At 32.5% G+C, this 18,011-nt stretch overlaps 1 protein-coding gene across 3 annotated transcripts in view; it reads right to left on the reverse strand.

Annotated features, from left to right (window-relative positions):
* LOC126883284 (uncharacterized) overlaps positions 1-18,011 on the reverse strand; it is a 314,814-nt gene that overhangs the window by 97,858 nt on the left and 198,945 nt on the right. The gene's annotated exons all lie outside the window — the stretch shown is intronic.

Genomic DNA, 18,011 nt, shown 5'->3' on the forward strand with positions numbered 1-18,011 from the left:
TATAATTTAAAAAAAATACCTAAAATGGGCATTTTAAATATCTTTAAAATGAATGCTTTAAAACTTTTTTGCAACCATTTGTAAAAAAGTTATGAAACAGCAAAGTAATCATACGATTACTACTGTGTTTATACTTTTTTTAATCCTTTCAAAGCGTAGAAGTCAGTTTAAAGTACAAGCTAATTATTTACAAAAAAAATTTCGATTATCAGTTTAATAGTTATATTTTAATTAAAGATTATAAATATATTTTTTTGTAATTTACACGCGCGAAAGTAGAGTAACACAGTACTGTCGCTAACATTTTCACTCGGAGCGACGACCGGCCGCGTGATGTACACTTTTAATAAATAATGCATGCTGCGTGTCAGTCGCTTCGAGTGAACATTTTAGCTCCGACTCTGTATCAGGCCTACGTTTGCGCTAAAAATTACAAAAAAAAGTGTTTTTAATCTTTGATTAAAATATAACCATTGCAGTATTTTTTGACATTCTTTGTGAGTAATTAGGTTGTACCATAGACTCACTTTTAAGCTTTGAAACAATTAAAACTAATTATAAACAACGGAGATTTCGTATATTAACTTTGCTGTTTCATAACTTCTTTGCAAATGGTTGGAAAAATTTTTTAAAGCATTCATTTTGAAGACCTATGGAATACGCATTTTAAGTATTTCTTTAAATTAGAATATAATGAACAATTTCTGAGAAATGTTAATTTGTTTAAAACAATTTTTTTAAACATTTAAAGATTATGCAAAAAAATGAAAAATTTATATTTTGTCGACAAAATATTAAATAGGCATCACACCTTTATAATCTTTCTAAGTTTGATCAATGTCTCATGATTATTTTGGTTGTTATTGCGACTGTAAATTGTTAATTAACAATTGAATTGTTGCTAAAATATTCGTTTCATTTTCACCGGCTTCTGAATTTATAATCTATAACAAGAAAGCTTTTATTTCACCAAAATATACAGGGTGTAACAAAAATACAGGTCATAAATTAAATCACATATTCTGGGACCAAAAATAGTTCGAATCAAACCTAACTTACCTTAGTACAAATATGCACACAAAAAAAGTTATAGCCCTTTGAAGATACAAAATGAAAATCGATTTTTTCGAATATATCGAAAACTATTAGAGATTTTTTATTGAAAATGGATATGTGGCATTCTTATGGCAGGAGCATCTTAAAGAAAAATTATAGTGAAATTTGTGCTCCTCATAAAAATTTTATGGGGGTTTTGTTCCCTTAAACCCCCCCAAACTTTTCTGTACGTTCCAATTAAATTATTATTGTGGTACCATTGGTTAAATTCAATATTTTTAAAACTTTTTGGCTCTTAGTATTTTTTCGATAAGGCAGTTTTTATCGAGTTGCGGCTTCTTTTTTAATATGTTTACATAAAAATTTTATGGGGGTTTTGTTCCTTTAAACTAGTGATGTTGAAAAAGTAACTATTCGTTACAAAGTACTCGTTACTTGCGAATACCGAAAGTAACGATTACTATTCAGAGAAACAAATCGTTACTTTGATTACTCTGATTACTTCGTACCAATCGTTGATTACTTTGATTACTCTGATTACTTTGATTACTCTGATTACTTTGATTACTCTGATTACTTTGATTACTCTGATTACTTTGATTACTTTGATTACTCTGATTACTTTGATTACTCTGATTATTTCGATTACCCTGATTACTTTGATTACTCTGATTACTCTGATTACTTTGATTACTCTAATTACTTTGATTACTCTGATTACTTTGATTACTCTGATTACTCTGATTACTTTGATTACTCTGATTACTTTGATTACTCTGATTACTTCGTTACTTCGTACCAATCGTTGAATACTTTGAATACTGTGATTACTCTGATTACTCCGTTTACTTTGATTACTCTGATTACTTCGTTACTTCATACCAATCGTATCAGATCGAGTATCGACAGAGCGAGTATCTACTTTGATTACTCTGATTACTTCGTTACTTCGTACCAATCGTATCAGAAGAGTGAGTAACGATTATTGTATCTACAACCATTACACTTGATTACTTTCATACTTTCTAGACTGACCGTAAAAATGTGGAAATGATAATGTTTTTACAGTATGTTCAATGATCAACAACTTTAATTTTGTATGCGTTGCATTGGTTTTATTAGAATTAGACCAGGGCATTTATCACTAAAAGCACCAGAATAAATTGATTTTTAAATAGAGCACCTAGAGACTTGCGACTTTTTGCGTTGTGTTCAGCATGAACTCAAGAAAAAGGTTACAATAGGAAAATGGGTAGGAATTAGAAATGCATAAGTGCATTTGAAAATGTATAAAATGCATCCAAAAGTGCATAAACATGTCAAAATCAGTATACGGTCAGATTTTGTTATTCGGGGGGTTTTTGGGGTCACTGAACATGGAATATGCAATCAGAACTGACCTCCGAAGTACCTCTGGTATCCAGGGTTATTCAAAGGTACGTCATCTAGAGTTTAGAGGGTTTTTGTCACTTAATTGATGCAAACAGATTACTCGAGGGTTTTTACGATCTTCTTTAAATGCCACCATCTCCGCTGCGGAGGTCGGCAATCATCATAGCTATTCGTATTTTAGAGACGGTTGCTCTGAAAAGTTCATTTGATGTACATCCTTACCACTCTCTCAGGTTGCGCAGCCATGATATTCTGCGTCTCCCTATGCTTCTCTTTCCTTGAATATTTCCCTCCATAAACAATTTAAGCAAGCTGTATCTCTCTCCACGTGACATATGTCCGAGATATTCCAATTTTCTTATTTTGATGGTATTTAGGATTTCCATCCCTTTATTCATCTTTCTCAGAACCTCTTTGTTTGTGACGTGTTCTGTCCACGATATTTTCAGAATTCTTCTGTACACCAACAGCTCGAATGATTCTAGTTTTTTCATTGATGCAGCATTCAAGGTCCAAGCTTCCATTCCATAAAGCAAAGTCGAGAAAACGTAGCACCTAGCCAAAGTAACTCTTAGCTCCAACTTCAAATCTCTTGTGCAGAGCACTTTTCGCATTTTGTTAAAATTTGCTCTAGCCTTTTCTATTCTGATTTTGATTTCCTGTAAGTAATCTCCTGTGGAGTTGATCATTGTTCCAAGGTATGCATATTGGTCGACTCGTTCGATATTGGATCCGTTTATGAAGAGATTTTCGTTATTTCTTTGAGTTTTCGATATTCTCATAAACTTTATCTTCTTGACATTTATTGTTAACCCGTATTCTTGTCCAAACTCCGATATTCTGGTCACTAGCCTCTGAAAATCCCCAATATTTTCAGCTAAGATGACAGTGTCATTCGCATATCTAATGTTGTTAATGGGAACACCGTTTACCTTTATTCCAGCTGTTGCACCCTCAAGAGCTTACTTCAAGATCTCTTCCGAGTAGGCATTAAAAAGAATTGGCGACAACATGCATCCCTGTCTCACTCCACTTCTGATTTCAATTTCCTCTGACAGCTGATCGTTAACACGTACTTTTGCTCAATGCTTATAGTATAAATTCGATATAATCCTGAGGTCATTTGTGGTCTATGTTCTTTGATTCCAGGACATGCATTAATTGTTAATGTCGTACTTTGTCAAATAATTTATTATAGTCAATAAAACACGCATATATATCTTGATTGACGTCCAGGCACCTTTGTATAAGTATGTTAAGTGAAAAAAGAGCTTCACGAGTTCCCAGGCCTTTGCGAAACCCAAATTGCGTATCATTAATGTATGTATATGTCCAGTTTATGATATATTTATAAACAGAAACATATATTCATAAACATATAAACAAGTGTACATGTACAACTATACGCTTTCAGTCGAAAGTACTACGGACCATAACAAATGCATCTTCTTGGTTTATATCAAACAGGGAAGTCCGAGACGATCCCAAGTAGGCACAGTTAAGGAAATAGTAAGTGAATACAGCAGCCGCTATTTGGTGAAATTGAAAAACCACCCAAACAATCTTGCACTAATCCTGATAGATAATAGTGAGCACTGAATAGAATAGAATATAATAGAATAGAAATATGCTTTATTAGAGAGATATCGCAAAGGCATTTTGATCGCACGCTAATAGCGGAATACGCTATTTTGACATGTACGCAAGCGCAGATTGAATGTTACACTAATACCGGATAACGTGTCCCGCTATTTAGGTCGAAATAAGGGACGGTAATAACGTTAACGCTAATTTGACATTTGAGATGAAACATAAAAATAATTTATAGAATACATATTTTATAAAGTAAAAACTGTGAAGCATCGTGTTTCCTGTGTTGAGAAAAACGTGTGTTCTTATTTTGTCTACAATAGACTACTTTTTGTGGTTAGGATATTAGTTATTCAGATATTTTATATTATTTTTATACTGATTATTTATATTTATTGTTGGTTAAATCATTAAAATTAAAATGCAAGTCAACCTGCTAAGAATCCAAATTAATTTTTCAATAAAAAACATTTATAGTATTCCTCAACATTAATTTCTAGGTTATATTTAATCCCAAACGTCGGTTGTCATAATAATAACGTTAACACCGCCCCAGACCATTTGCGATAACTCTCTTGATGCCTATGTTGAAATAGAACGTTATACCTTATTAACGTCTTGACACGGTATTAACGTTAGCCTTTGCGATATCTCTCTATTGTCTTGAAAAAATTTAACAATTTTATAGACAAAGCTTACAAGAATCATAAATAAAAACAATAACAAATACAATAACAAATACAATTTACTAAAATTATACAAATCGTCAATATAAATACAACATAATAAAGTCAAATAAAAATCAGTAACAATCTATTGCAAAATTAAAAAAAAATTGCAAATTGCGTAATCTACCTTAAGAAATTTAATAAGAAATTTAATAAGTTATTTAATAAGTTATGCTGCTGCATATGACACTCAAATATAGATTAAGATTCTACTTATACATAACAATACTGTAATTTCTTAGTTATTGGTTAAGAAACTCTGCTATTGAATAATATGGTCTTTCAGATAAATAGGCTTTAGTCATTTTACGGAACTTGGGGAAAGATGTTGCAGATTTAAGTTGTAGAGGGAGATGCTTGTATAGTTTTTTTGCAGAATATAATATAGATTTCTTTATTAACTCACTGGACGGGATCGGTAAATAGATGTCAAAAGTAGAATTTCTGGTGGAATAGTCATGTCTAGGTCTTTCTGGAAAAACATGTAGATGTTTACGAATTAAGCAAACAGTTTCTAAAATATATAAAGAAGGTAATGTTAGAATTCTGTGATCTTTGAAGTAGCTTCTGCAATGTGTTGTTCTTCTGAGGCCAAACAGATATCTGATTGCTCTTTTTTGCAATTTAAAAATAACATCGGATTGGGCAGCTGTACCAAAACCCCAAAAAGGCAGACCATATCGAAGATGGGACTCGAACAATGAAAAGTATGTTATTTTGGAAGAGGCTAAATCCATTTCCTTAGAGACAGATCTTATTGCAAAGCAAGCTGAGGATAGTTTCTTGCTTAACACATCGATATGAAGGGACCATTTAAGGTTGCTATCTAAAAAAATACCAAGAAACTTTACAGAATCAACGATACTGATCTGGCTGTTATGAAGAGGTAAGGGTTGAAGAGTTCCTTTATAGGGTAATGCTACTGTTTTATCTACGTTAAAAGAGAGTAAATTAGAATCTGACCAGGATTTTATTGTGAGTAGATCAGAAGTTATAGTAGCATGAAGAGTTGCGATATTTGAGTTGCTCCAAGTGATACTGGTATCGTCAGCAAAAAGAAAAACTTTTCCATCGATTTTTAAACTAGTGATGTCATTAATAAAGATAAGGAAAAGTAGAGGACCCAATACTGAACCTTGCGGTACCCCACATACAACATTTTTGAGACTAGAGTCTGTATCATTTGCTCTAACCAGTTGTTTCCTATTTTCCAAGTAAGATTGAAACCAGTTCAAAGAAATACCTCGAATTCCATAGAAATCTAGTTTTTTTATCAAAATGTCGTGATTTACACAATCAAAAGCTTTGGCATAATCACAAAAAACAGTGGCAGTGTGGAGATTATTGTTTAATGCTTGATAAACCTCATGTGGTACAGAAAACATGGCATCGGTGGCAACAGACTCGGAAACTGAAGAGCCACAAACCATTGGAGCTACCATATAGGTTCTTAGGTTCTAAGCGAAGTACTTAGTGTTAAAGGCACATTTCAATAATCTAAGAGACTATTGGAGTTATTGTTATCACTGGATAACAAATCCAAATTTATAGATAGATACATCCTTTTGTACAAACAAAAAAACATGTTTATAATTTTTATGTATGGATTCACTCACCATAGATAAAACCCTTATTCACCACCAACCCTTCTTCTATACCTCTATGTACGTTTAATTTAAAAATATTTACCTTATTCTGACTTCTCCAAAAATTAATAAATAAACGTCTATGAGGCAGTTAACGTGTTAAAATAGTTTAGTACCGAGAAATTGCGAGTCGTAAAGTTCCACGAACTTCCTTGACACGTTCTTGTGTTGAGTTAAATATCTACTTTTATTTATGGTTACGCATTAACAAAAGTGGTTTTTGAAAATTCAAAAGCCCCTCATAAATTTCTATTACAACATATGGACTTACAACTGAGCGACAGGTCTAGTTGTGCCCGTTACAAAGGAAGTTGAAGTACTTTTTTGAATTAGTGTAGTGTGTGTGATAAAGTTATTTGTCTTGTCTTGTCAATTGTGTATTATTCCGAATTTCGAGAAAAGTTGTAACGAATGAGCCATATGTCCCATATTATGGGAACCATATGTGTGCTTTTTGACCATCGAAATACAATGGACAAAAGGATAAAGGATTATTTTTTAATTTTCCACACTTGAGATAGTAGATTGAAAAAATCTACTAATTTAATAGTTGTAAAAATATATTTTTACTTCTTGTATTTCGATGGAGACTTTCTAATGTAACAAGTTCTTCTGTTACACAATTTTTTTAATTCAAAAACAATCAACAATTGAGCAGTGTTAGTTATATTGTTACTTTAATTAAGTAAGTGCCAATGAAAAGTACTTAAATTGTGAACAATTTTCTTTTAATTTAAGAAACATTGTTGTTGTAATAAACATTGATATAATTTCAATACATTGAACTGCTCTGCGTACAGACAATTTAAAATCTTCAAATTTTTAAAATTGTTTTGGTCAAATTGCGTTAAGGGGATGGGTACGAACTTTCGGTTTCAATGCTATTTAAATGGGATTCATTTTTTTCGAATCCTGAGAAAACTAATAAGTATTTTTGAAAAATTAAAACGCAGAATGAAATATTACGTTATTACCGAAGGCGAAGGTCCCTGTAAACTTCTATAATGTTTATTTTAATAAGTTACAGGGGCGAAAAAAAAAGGAGAAAATTTGGTGTGATTTTTAATTTCAAATATCTCACCCAAAAGAAACTTTATATTCATTCTAAGGGACTTTCGGCTCTCGGCAATAAAGTAATCTTTCATTCTGCGTTTAAATTTTTCAAAAATAGGTACTTATTAGTTTTCTCAAGATTCGAAAAAAATTATTATATTTAAAATACATTGAAAATTTTGGCAGGCGTCAAAATTTTGCATTTTGTTCCTTTCCCCTTGATAGATTTTTTAATGAACTACCCTTCCGTAAATGGTTTGTTATGTTAAGCAATCTATTTTGAAATATTAAGGACTTTTTGATTACTTAATGCTGAATTGTGTTCTTTACATTTTTTAAAAGCGCTTTGTTGTCCGTCTAATGAGTTTTGTAAAGAGCCAATTTTATTTTGTCTGAATTGAGATTCAAATTTATCACATTCAATTTTGTGTTTCATGTAGTGGTGAGGCAAACGTAATTTCTTTGAATAGGTACTCTTATAGATTCTTTGCAAATTAAGCATAGTGCTTTAATAAAATTATATAAAGAAATATTTTTTTTAAAAATGAATAACCATTTTCAATTAAATATTTTTTTCTTTATTAATTAACTTTTCATTAAATTCACACTTTTTCTCATTAATTTTTTTTTCTGTGGCATTTTATTTATTTTTTCTATGATAAGACCTGAATTATTTTACCAAATTAAAAATAACTTGTATTACGTATCTACTCATTAAGTATCTACTGTCGTTGTAGTGAAATACACCTTCCCATTATTCTGTTAGCCCGCATTGTTGCCATCGGCCACATTTCGGCATGACACTAAGTTTTTTGATTTTTTCTAAAATTATATTGGTGCTTTGGCGGGCCTTCAAAAAGGCGCAAAGGGCCGCATGCGGCCCGCGGGCCAAAGTTGCCGACCCCTGCATACTGTATCGTATTGTATTATTCTTATTATTGTATGTTATTGTATTATATTGAATTGTATTATTGTATTTTATTGTATTTTATTGTATTGTATTATATGTATTATTTTATTTTATTGTTTTTATTTTTGTATTATAAATAGCTTAAATAAAAATAAAAAACTTAAAATATGTTTACATTTGTTAGAAAACCTAATTTAATTTAAAACTTGTTTATCTACAATTATTTGATATAGAATTTATTCTGTTAAAAATTATAAAAAGCAAAATGTGCCCGATATAATTTTGTACAGACATTAATTAATTAATAATCAAAAATGACGTTTTTTAATAAATTCTACTAAAATTTTTTCGGCCCGGTAAGATATTATTGTATATTTTCTGGATCATTTGAAACAAAAAAGGTATTTTGTAATTTTTCTTTTAAATTGATCGTTTTCGAGCTATAAACAATTTAAAACTGAAAAAAAACCACAAATGACGATTTTCAAGACCCAAAAACACAAGTAAAATATATTATTGTTGTAATCATCAAGTATCTAAATTCAAATTACTTAAACTTTTTTCTATCGGGTCTCAATTTTTGGCAAGATTTATTCTAAAATATTTTTTTTAATTGTTACGAACCTGCAAAACTGCATTAATAACTAAAAAACAAAGTTTTTAAATGAAATAAGCCCAAAATCCTTTCGAGAACTGATAGAAGAAGGTTTGAATTCAATTTAGGTACTTCGTAATTTCAAAAATGTTATTTTTTAACTATGTTTTTAGCCTTAAAAATTGCCATTTTCCTCTTTTTTGGTTTTAATTTGTGTTTAACTCGAAAATTATCAACAAGAGAAAAATTACAAAACACCTTTTTTGTTTCGAATGATTCAAAAATCTAAAATTCTAATAAATACCTACACGGGCCGAAAACATTTAATAAGAATTTATAAACAAAGTCATTTTTTAATTATTAGATAACTAAGTAGTCTGGTCAAAATTATATCAGGCGCCCCTATTGTTATTTGTAATTTTTAAAATCATAAATTACATATCAAATTTATGAAAATAAAAGGCAAATATCGAGCAACTAGGTGATATCTGCCTTTTATTTCCATAAATTTCATTTATTCGAGCATTCAATCATCTCCTATTTTACATATAATCATTTTATCCATTAAACAGATCGGTGAAGGTCATTGTTATATCTGAATACCTATACAAAATACCTACCTACTGAGAAATACGATTCTCGATATGATTACCGGTACTCAAATACAAAAGTAACAAAAGTAATCATAGTAATCAAATCATTTTTATCCCTTAAACAGATCGGTGAAGGTCGTTGTTATATCGGAATACCTATAAAACATACCTACCTACCGAGAAATACGATTCTCGATATGATTACCGGTACTCAAATACAAAAGTAATCAAAGTAACGAATAGTGTAAATGATTACTTGTTATATGGGAATACCTATACAAAATACCTACCTACTGAGAAATACGATTCTCGATATGATTACCGGTACTCAAATACAAAAGTAACGAAAGTAATCATAGTAATCAAAGTAACGAATACTGTAAATGATTACTTGTTATATCCGAATACCTGTACAAAATACCTACCTACCTACCTACCTCCTGAGAAATACGATTCTCGATATGATTACCGGTACTCAAATACAAAAGTAATCATAGTAATCAAAGTAACGAATACTGTAAATGATTACTTATTACATCCGAATACCTATAAAAAATACCTATCTACCGAGAAATACGCTTCTCGGTACGATTACCGGTACTCAAATACAAAAGTAACGAAAGTAATCATAGTAATCAAAGTAACGAATACTGTAAATGATTACTTGTTATATCCGAATATCTACACAAAATATCTATCTACCGAAAAATACTCAATACAAAAGTAATCAAAGTAATCAAAGTAACGAATACTTGAAATGATTACTTTATTCAAAAGTAACGATTTGTATTGATTACTCGAAAGTAACTATAATCAACATCACTACTTTAAACCCCCCAAATGTTTGTGTACGCTCCAATTAAACTATTACTGCGATACCATTAGTTAAACAAAATGTTTTTAAAACTTTTTTGCCTCTTTGTATTTTTTCGAGAAGTCAACTTTTATCGAGATATGACTTCTTTTTTAATACGGTTCAAAATATACCTAAAAATGTAAATCATACATAAATTTTTATATTATTACCAAATCTCCATAATCGCACTTAACCATATACAAATATGTGGTGGATTTGACAAATATTCAAAATATCTCGATAAAAACTGACTTTTCGAAAAAGTACTAAAAGCCAAAAAAGTTTTAAAAATACTTTGTTTAAGTAATGGTACTACAATAATAATTTAATTGGAACGTACACAAAAGTTTGGAGGGGCTTAAAGGAACTAAACCCCCATAAAATTTTTATAGGGTGTCCAAATTTCACTATAATTTTTTCTTAAGATGCTACTGTCATAAGAATGCCATATGTCCATTTTCAATAAAAAATCTTTAATAGTTTTCAATATATTGGAAAAAATCGATTTTCATTTTGTAACTTCAAAGGGTTGTAACTTTTTTTATATACACATTTGTACTAAGGTAAGTTAGGTTCAATCAAACTATTTTTGGTCCCAGAATATGTGATTAAATTTATGACCTGTATTTTCGTTACACCCTGTATAATTATTGATAAATAATTACTGGCCCAAAAAATTTATTTGAAAATTCGAGATTTTGTTGGGAAAACCCACATTTTCCGAGGAAAATTTTCGTCGGAGCAAATCGGGAAAAACATATCTCTATGCAGAATTAAATTGGGGTGAATTTTTATTTGAGTGTTTTTGGTGTAAAGTTAAAATCTTCGGAGTTATAGAGCAATAATTGAAAAAAATAAGATTTGTCGGCGCCATTTTGTTTATAAAAAAACTAGCACACTATATGCGGACTTTGCATACCTATATTAATAATATATAGGATCTTATAATTCGATTCCAGCAATAAAATTGCTGGTAAATAACCTTTCTTTGTACTTTACTAATTAGACCAGCGTATTATAACTATTTTTTTTCAAAATTTAAAGATTATGCAAAAAAAAAGAAAAATTTATATTTTGTCGATAAAATATTAAATAAGCATCTCATCTTTATAATCTTTATAAGTTTGATCAATGTATCATGATTATTTTGTTTATTATTGCGATCGTAATTTGTTAATTAACAATTGAATTGTTGCTAAAATATTCGTTTAATTTTCACCGGCTTCTGGAATTACAATCTATACCAAAAAAGCTTTGATGTCACTAAGTTATTTAATTATTGATTAATAATTACTTACCTAAAACTTTATTTGAAAATTAGAGTTTTTGTTAGAAAAACCCGCATTTTCCGAGGAAAATTTTCGTCGGAGCAAATCGTGAAAAACATATCTCTATGCAGAATTTAATTGCGGTGAATTTTTATTAAGCTGTTTTGGTTGTTAAGTTAAAATCTTCGAAGTTATAGAGCAATAATTGAAAAAAATACGATTTATCGGCGCCATTTTGTTTATAAAAAAAGTAGCACACTATCTGCGGACTTTGCATACCTATATTATTAATATATAGGATCTTATAATTCGATTCCAGCAATAAAATTGCTGGTAAATAACTTTTCCATGAATTTTGCTAATTAGCCCAGAGTATTATGGGAAAGGAAGGATTAGGAGATCTGGATTAGGAGATCTGGATTCGATGATCTAGATGCAGTCGCTCATTCTACAAGAGACGTAAGAGAAGTGTTTTCACAGCTCGAGGAGGAAACAGGTAACCTGGGCCTTCGAATAAATGAAGAGAAGACGAAATATATGCTGGTGACCAAAAATCCAAGACCAAGAGTTAGGCAGAACGTAACTATTAATGACCACAACTTTGAAGTAGTAAAAGAGTTTAAATATCTGGGAGCAGTAATCACAGAGGACAATCACATAGAAAAAGAGGTCTCAGCAAGAATAGCTGCGGGAAATAGAGCATTATACTCCCTATCATCATTATTAAGATCTAAGCTGTTGAAAAGACAGTCTAAATTAAGACTGTACATGTCAATTATTCGCCCAGTTGTTACATATGGTAGTGAAACATGGACTCTACATCAGCGAGAAATACATAAATTGCTGATATTTGAAAGGAAAGTTCTCAGAATGATATTTGGTCCTCAAAGAGATGAATTGACAGGAGAGTGGAGAAGGCGCCGCAATGCTGAATTGGTGACTCTATATGGTACTGAAAACATCGTCAGACATATAAAAGCTAATCGGATAAGATGGGCAGGTCATGTAGTAAGATCAGAGGAAGACAGAGTGCTAAAGACAGTGTTCTTAGAGAGACCAGACGGTAGAAGAGCAGTGGGCCGTCCCAGAAAAAGATGGAAGGGTGATGTTGAAACCGATCTATCTAGGATTGGGGTACAACAATGGCAAATCGAAGCGCAAGATCGCAGACGATGGAGGGCCATAGTGGATGCGGCGAAGACTCACCCCGAGTTGTAAAGCCAGTCAAGAAGAAGAAGAAGGATTAGGAGAAAAAAATGATAATGGAAGTCGACTGATACAGTTTTATGAACGATTACAATAGACGGAAGTATGTTTAAGCAGAAAAAGATACACAAGGAAAGGAAACATGGAGGTTTTCCAGGAGGAAGGTATCTACAGAAATCAAATCTACCATGTACTGATCCAGTCAACGTTGAAAAGTTGACTACAAGATATTAGGAGCATACGAGGAGCAGATTAAGAATCAAACCACGTGATAGTAAGGGCCAAAATAAAGATGAAGTTAGCCAAAGACAAAAACCGGAAGGAAAACAGAAGAAGAAGATACAATGACCAATCTCTTAAACAAGAAGACACAAGAATTGAAATCACAGAAAAACTGAAAATAAACCTTATTTTCATTTATTTATTATAAATAAACCTGGATTTTTTATTCACTTTTGGCGCGCATACGGGTAATGGTCTGTCACCGGGTAAAAGTCGCCAGGAGAGCTGAAGAAATAATAATCAGTACTTCAAGACACTCAAGATATGATCCAGAAAACAACACAGCCCAACAGTGCCTGGATACATTAAAACAAAAACTCTCCGTTTATCCAGGACGACTAAGAAGGTACAAAGTGAGTAACAACCGAAAATCCGACAATGCCCTTTTTGAGACTACTGAGAAAGTCTTCTATCGAAAACTCAATTCCACCGTAGAAAATCTCGATAAGTCTTACCCAAGCCAAGAAGAAATTCATGAGTTTTGGGGAAATCAACTTTCCACACCAGCTGCTCTTAACAACAATGCTGGATAGATAGAAGATACGACACAGAACTGCCAACACTACACTACTATTCTCTACGAACCCTTCACCACTGAAGAAGTCTCAAATATCATCAAAGAGCTTCATAACTGGAAATCTCCTGGACCAGACGGAGTTTAAAACTTCTGGCTTAAGAAGTTTTGGAGTGTTCATGATTGCTTATCAACACTAATTAATAATGTTATTTCTAATCCGCAGGAAACACCATTATTTTTAACTCAGGGAACCACTTATTTAATACCGAAGGATCAAAATAACACCCAAGATCCAGCCAAATACCGCCTAATTACTTGTCTTCCAACTTTGTATAAATTGGTCACATCCTGTGTAGCCCGGCGTATCTACCAACACTGTGCACTGAACAATACCCTAGAGCCTCAACAGAAAGGATGCGCTAAGGGTTCCATGGGTTGCAAAGAACAACTTATCATCATTTCTAATCAAGCATATTCCAAAAAGAGGAACCCATTTGTATTTACTGCCTTCATTGATTACAAGAAGGCTTTTGATTCAGTGCCGCACGAATGGCATATATATATTGAGAATATATAAAGTCGATGTTAATATAGTGACCTTTTTACATTATATAATGACAGAGTGGAAGACTAGAATTCACCTTCAAATACCTGGTGAAAATAACATCTAAACTCAAAATATCGCAATCAGCCGGGGCCTGTTCCAAGGAGATTCGTTAAGTCCATTGTGGTTCTGTCTAGCTATGAACCCACTATCTCAGCTATTGAACTCTACTGACGCAGATTTTAGCATAAAAAATAACAACAATGTGGTGGCGAAGCTTAATCATCTGTTGTATATGGATGATTTAAAATTAATGGCTTCCACTCGAAACCAACTAGATGAGATGCTAAAAACTGTAGAATCCTTTTCAAATGATATTAATATGCACTTCGGACTAGATAAGTGCCGAGTTTTAAATATAGTCAGAGGAAAGGTGCAGCCCGGAGGATTCGATATGCAAAATGGCCAGAACATCGAGGCCATGGGTGAAAACGATATGTATAAATATCTTGGAGTAAAGCAAGCGCGGAAAATTGACCATAAGTAAATGAAAACTGAAATAACTACTAAGTTTATACGAAGGGTAAAACAGCTGCTTCGTTCACACCTTAACAGTAAAAATTTGTTTAAGGCACTAAACCTATGCATGTTCCGCGCTTAGCTATTCGTTTGGCATTGTTAAGTGGACAAAAACGGACATAGAGAATCTTCAGCGAAAAGTAAGAACATATCTCACAAAGGCACAAAAAACATCATCCTAAAAGTGCAGTAGAAAGAACAACATTACCACGGAATCTAGGAGGAAGAGGACTTATGGATATAGGTGAGCAATTAGATAAACAAATTGCTAATTTAAGAACTTATTTTCAGACGCGAGCTGAGACATCTACTCTACATCGCGCTATTTGCGCAGTAGATGACACAACACCGATCAAACTGAGGGAACCAGAAATGCGCATAAACCACCTCACCAAAGAAGAAAAAATGCGCACCTGGATGGGTAAACCTCCGCATGGGCGACATCCCAATGAGGTCAGCCAAGACTATGTCGACAATACAGCGTCGAACTATTGGTTGACATCAGGAAAGATGTTCCCTGAAACGGAGGGTTCATTACTGGCCATTCAGGATCAGGTTATACCAACCAGAAATTACCTGAAATATATCATCAAAGACCCTCAGGTTCAAAACGACAGATGCCGATATTGATGTCAAGCCCAAGAAACCATCCAACATCTTAAAGGGGCTGCCAGGCATTTGCTGCAACTGAATACAAGGAACGGCATGACGCAGTGGGAAAAATCCTTCATCAAGAGATAGCTATCAAGTTGGGACTTCTCCAAACGGATCATCTCCCGTATTATCAATACGTTTCTGAGAGTATGCTTGAGGATGGCAACTACAAGCTATACTGGGACCGCACTGTGCTCACAGACCAAACAGTGGCACATAATAGACCAGATCTCGTACTAGTTAATAAATTAACAAGACAAATTGATGTGGCGATACCTAACAACAATAATCTACGTAGTAAATTTACTGAAAAGATCGCCAAGTACAGAGATCTGGAAATTCAAATACGAAGGCAATGGAGAATGCAAAGTACCCAGACGATACCGATTATTATGTCTACTACTGGAGTCATTCCGAAGACCCTCCTCGAAAGCATAAAAAAGCTGGGTCTGAATGAACATCTTTATAAGACCATGCAGAAAGCTGTACTACTCGCGACGGCCAGAAGTGTACGAAAATTTTTGGGAGATACACCTGCATACCAAGTCACCTAGGGCTCGATAACATGGAAAGAGTCTCGCCAGAGCTCAATCCTTTTGATACCGTAGGTATCTGGGATGAGTCAATTTTCCCCTTAGAGGGAGTGTGAGCCGTATGGCTAAATCTGGATCGTATTACTATTCAGCGTAAATATTTTCATTCTGGAAAATTGAGGTTTCTAGACGTTAAAAAAACATATTTGTTTTCTACCGATCAAAAAATTCCATATAAAGTTGCATAATAATCATGTTTACAATTTTCAAGTCGATGAGCACCACATCAAAAGCCATTACAGAATGCAATGACACTAAATTATTTTCTAAATGAGGAAGTTTCAATTGTTTCAATTCATGTAGTTCTCTACTATTTACAGGGCAACCTTGGATGAGCCGACTACGACGCTTTTGTTTGTATTACTCCTATTGTCGGAAATCAATGAAATAAACAGACCATGCTAACGAGATTTTTTATTAGAATTTAAGTTATAAGCATATGAATTATTAAAAGTTAGTAAAGTAAAATGATTATCGGAAAACATTTATGATAATGTATTATTGGATTTTTTTAAGGAATAACTAATGAGCTGGAATGAAATGTATGGGAAGCAGAAACACGATAACATTAAAAAAAACATTTGTTAATGGAAAATCGGTTATGCATCGGCGTAGATGCCCTTCATGTTAGATCGTGGTGACTAATTCTGCAAGCACGACTTAACTACGGGTATCACGTGGCACACAGGTTTAATTAGGCTTCTCCCGGCATGCACAGATCTGCCGGAAGCGATCATCCATACCTTTAGTAAGTTCTTAAAGGTAAAATATTGCAAAACTTCTAAATTTTAAAGAACCGCTTGGCTTGACATGAAATTTGGCACACACATAGCTAACAAGTCAAAGAAAAAAAGTGATATTGTGCCGATGTGTGCTTTTGCCCTAGGGGTGAGTTTCGCCCGCTTTTTTGGGTGAAAAATATATGTTCGAAATAAGTCCGGAAATGGATAAAATGACTAATTCGAAGCAACTTTTGATCTATAAAGTTTTTTCACCGGAATAATACTTTTCGAGTTATTTGCGAGTGAATATGTTAATTTTTCTACAAAATAATCACGTTTTCTAACGGTTTTTCGTAAATAACTCAAAAAGTAAGTATTTAATCGAGAAAAAAATTCTTATCAAAAATATAGCACATAAAAAAGTGAAAAACAATGGTGTATATATTAGGTCACTATACCTAGTAGAAGCAGAGTTATAGCTAATGAAAAATAGGTTCATATTCGTCAAATTCCAAATCGAATATTTTAACGTGCCATAACCAAAAAACGAAGCACTTTTTTGGGGAAAACTCGTTTTAACTTTTTTAAAGTGTTTAAAAAAACCTTATTTTTGTTTTAAAAAAAAAATTAGCATCAAAAGTAAACAAGTTACGCTCAAAATAAATTTGGTCCCTATTTTTTGGTAAGAAATCGGGAAAATCACCCCCTAATTAGCATTTCAAATGAACTTAATTGTTACTACTTCGCAAGTTTTTTACTCGCGTACGTATTGATCATATGATTTGTAAGTTTCATCGGTTCAAAGTCCTTATTTTTGAAAGAGCTGTAGTTAAAAGGGCTTGAACGAGTCACTTATAACGAGTGTATGCAAATTTAGAAACACCGAAACTCAACCAATTTTTGTCTTACAGAAAGAACATAGAAGAAACATATTCAGAAAAGTAAAGCTGACTTTTTTTATTGTTTAAGATTTTTGGTATCTCTAACAATTTTTAAGTTATTTTGAAAAAAAAATTTTCAAAATTAAATTTTTAAAAAATTTTACTTTAATACCAAATTTTTTCAAAAATAAGCACTTTGAATCGATGAAACTTACAGATCACATAAACACAACATAAGTAAAGTAACTTGTGAAGCGGTAACGATTAATTTCATTTAAGTTGCTAATTGGGGGGTGATTTTTTTTTGCCAAAACAAAAGGGAACAACTTTATTTTGAGCGTAACTT

This window comes from Diabrotica virgifera, chromosome 4 (genome assembly GCF_917563875.1).
Source record: "Diabrotica virgifera virgifera chromosome 4, PGI_DIABVI_V3a".
NCBI lineage: Eukaryota > Metazoa > Arthropoda > Insecta > Coleoptera > Chrysomelidae > Diabrotica > Diabrotica virgifera.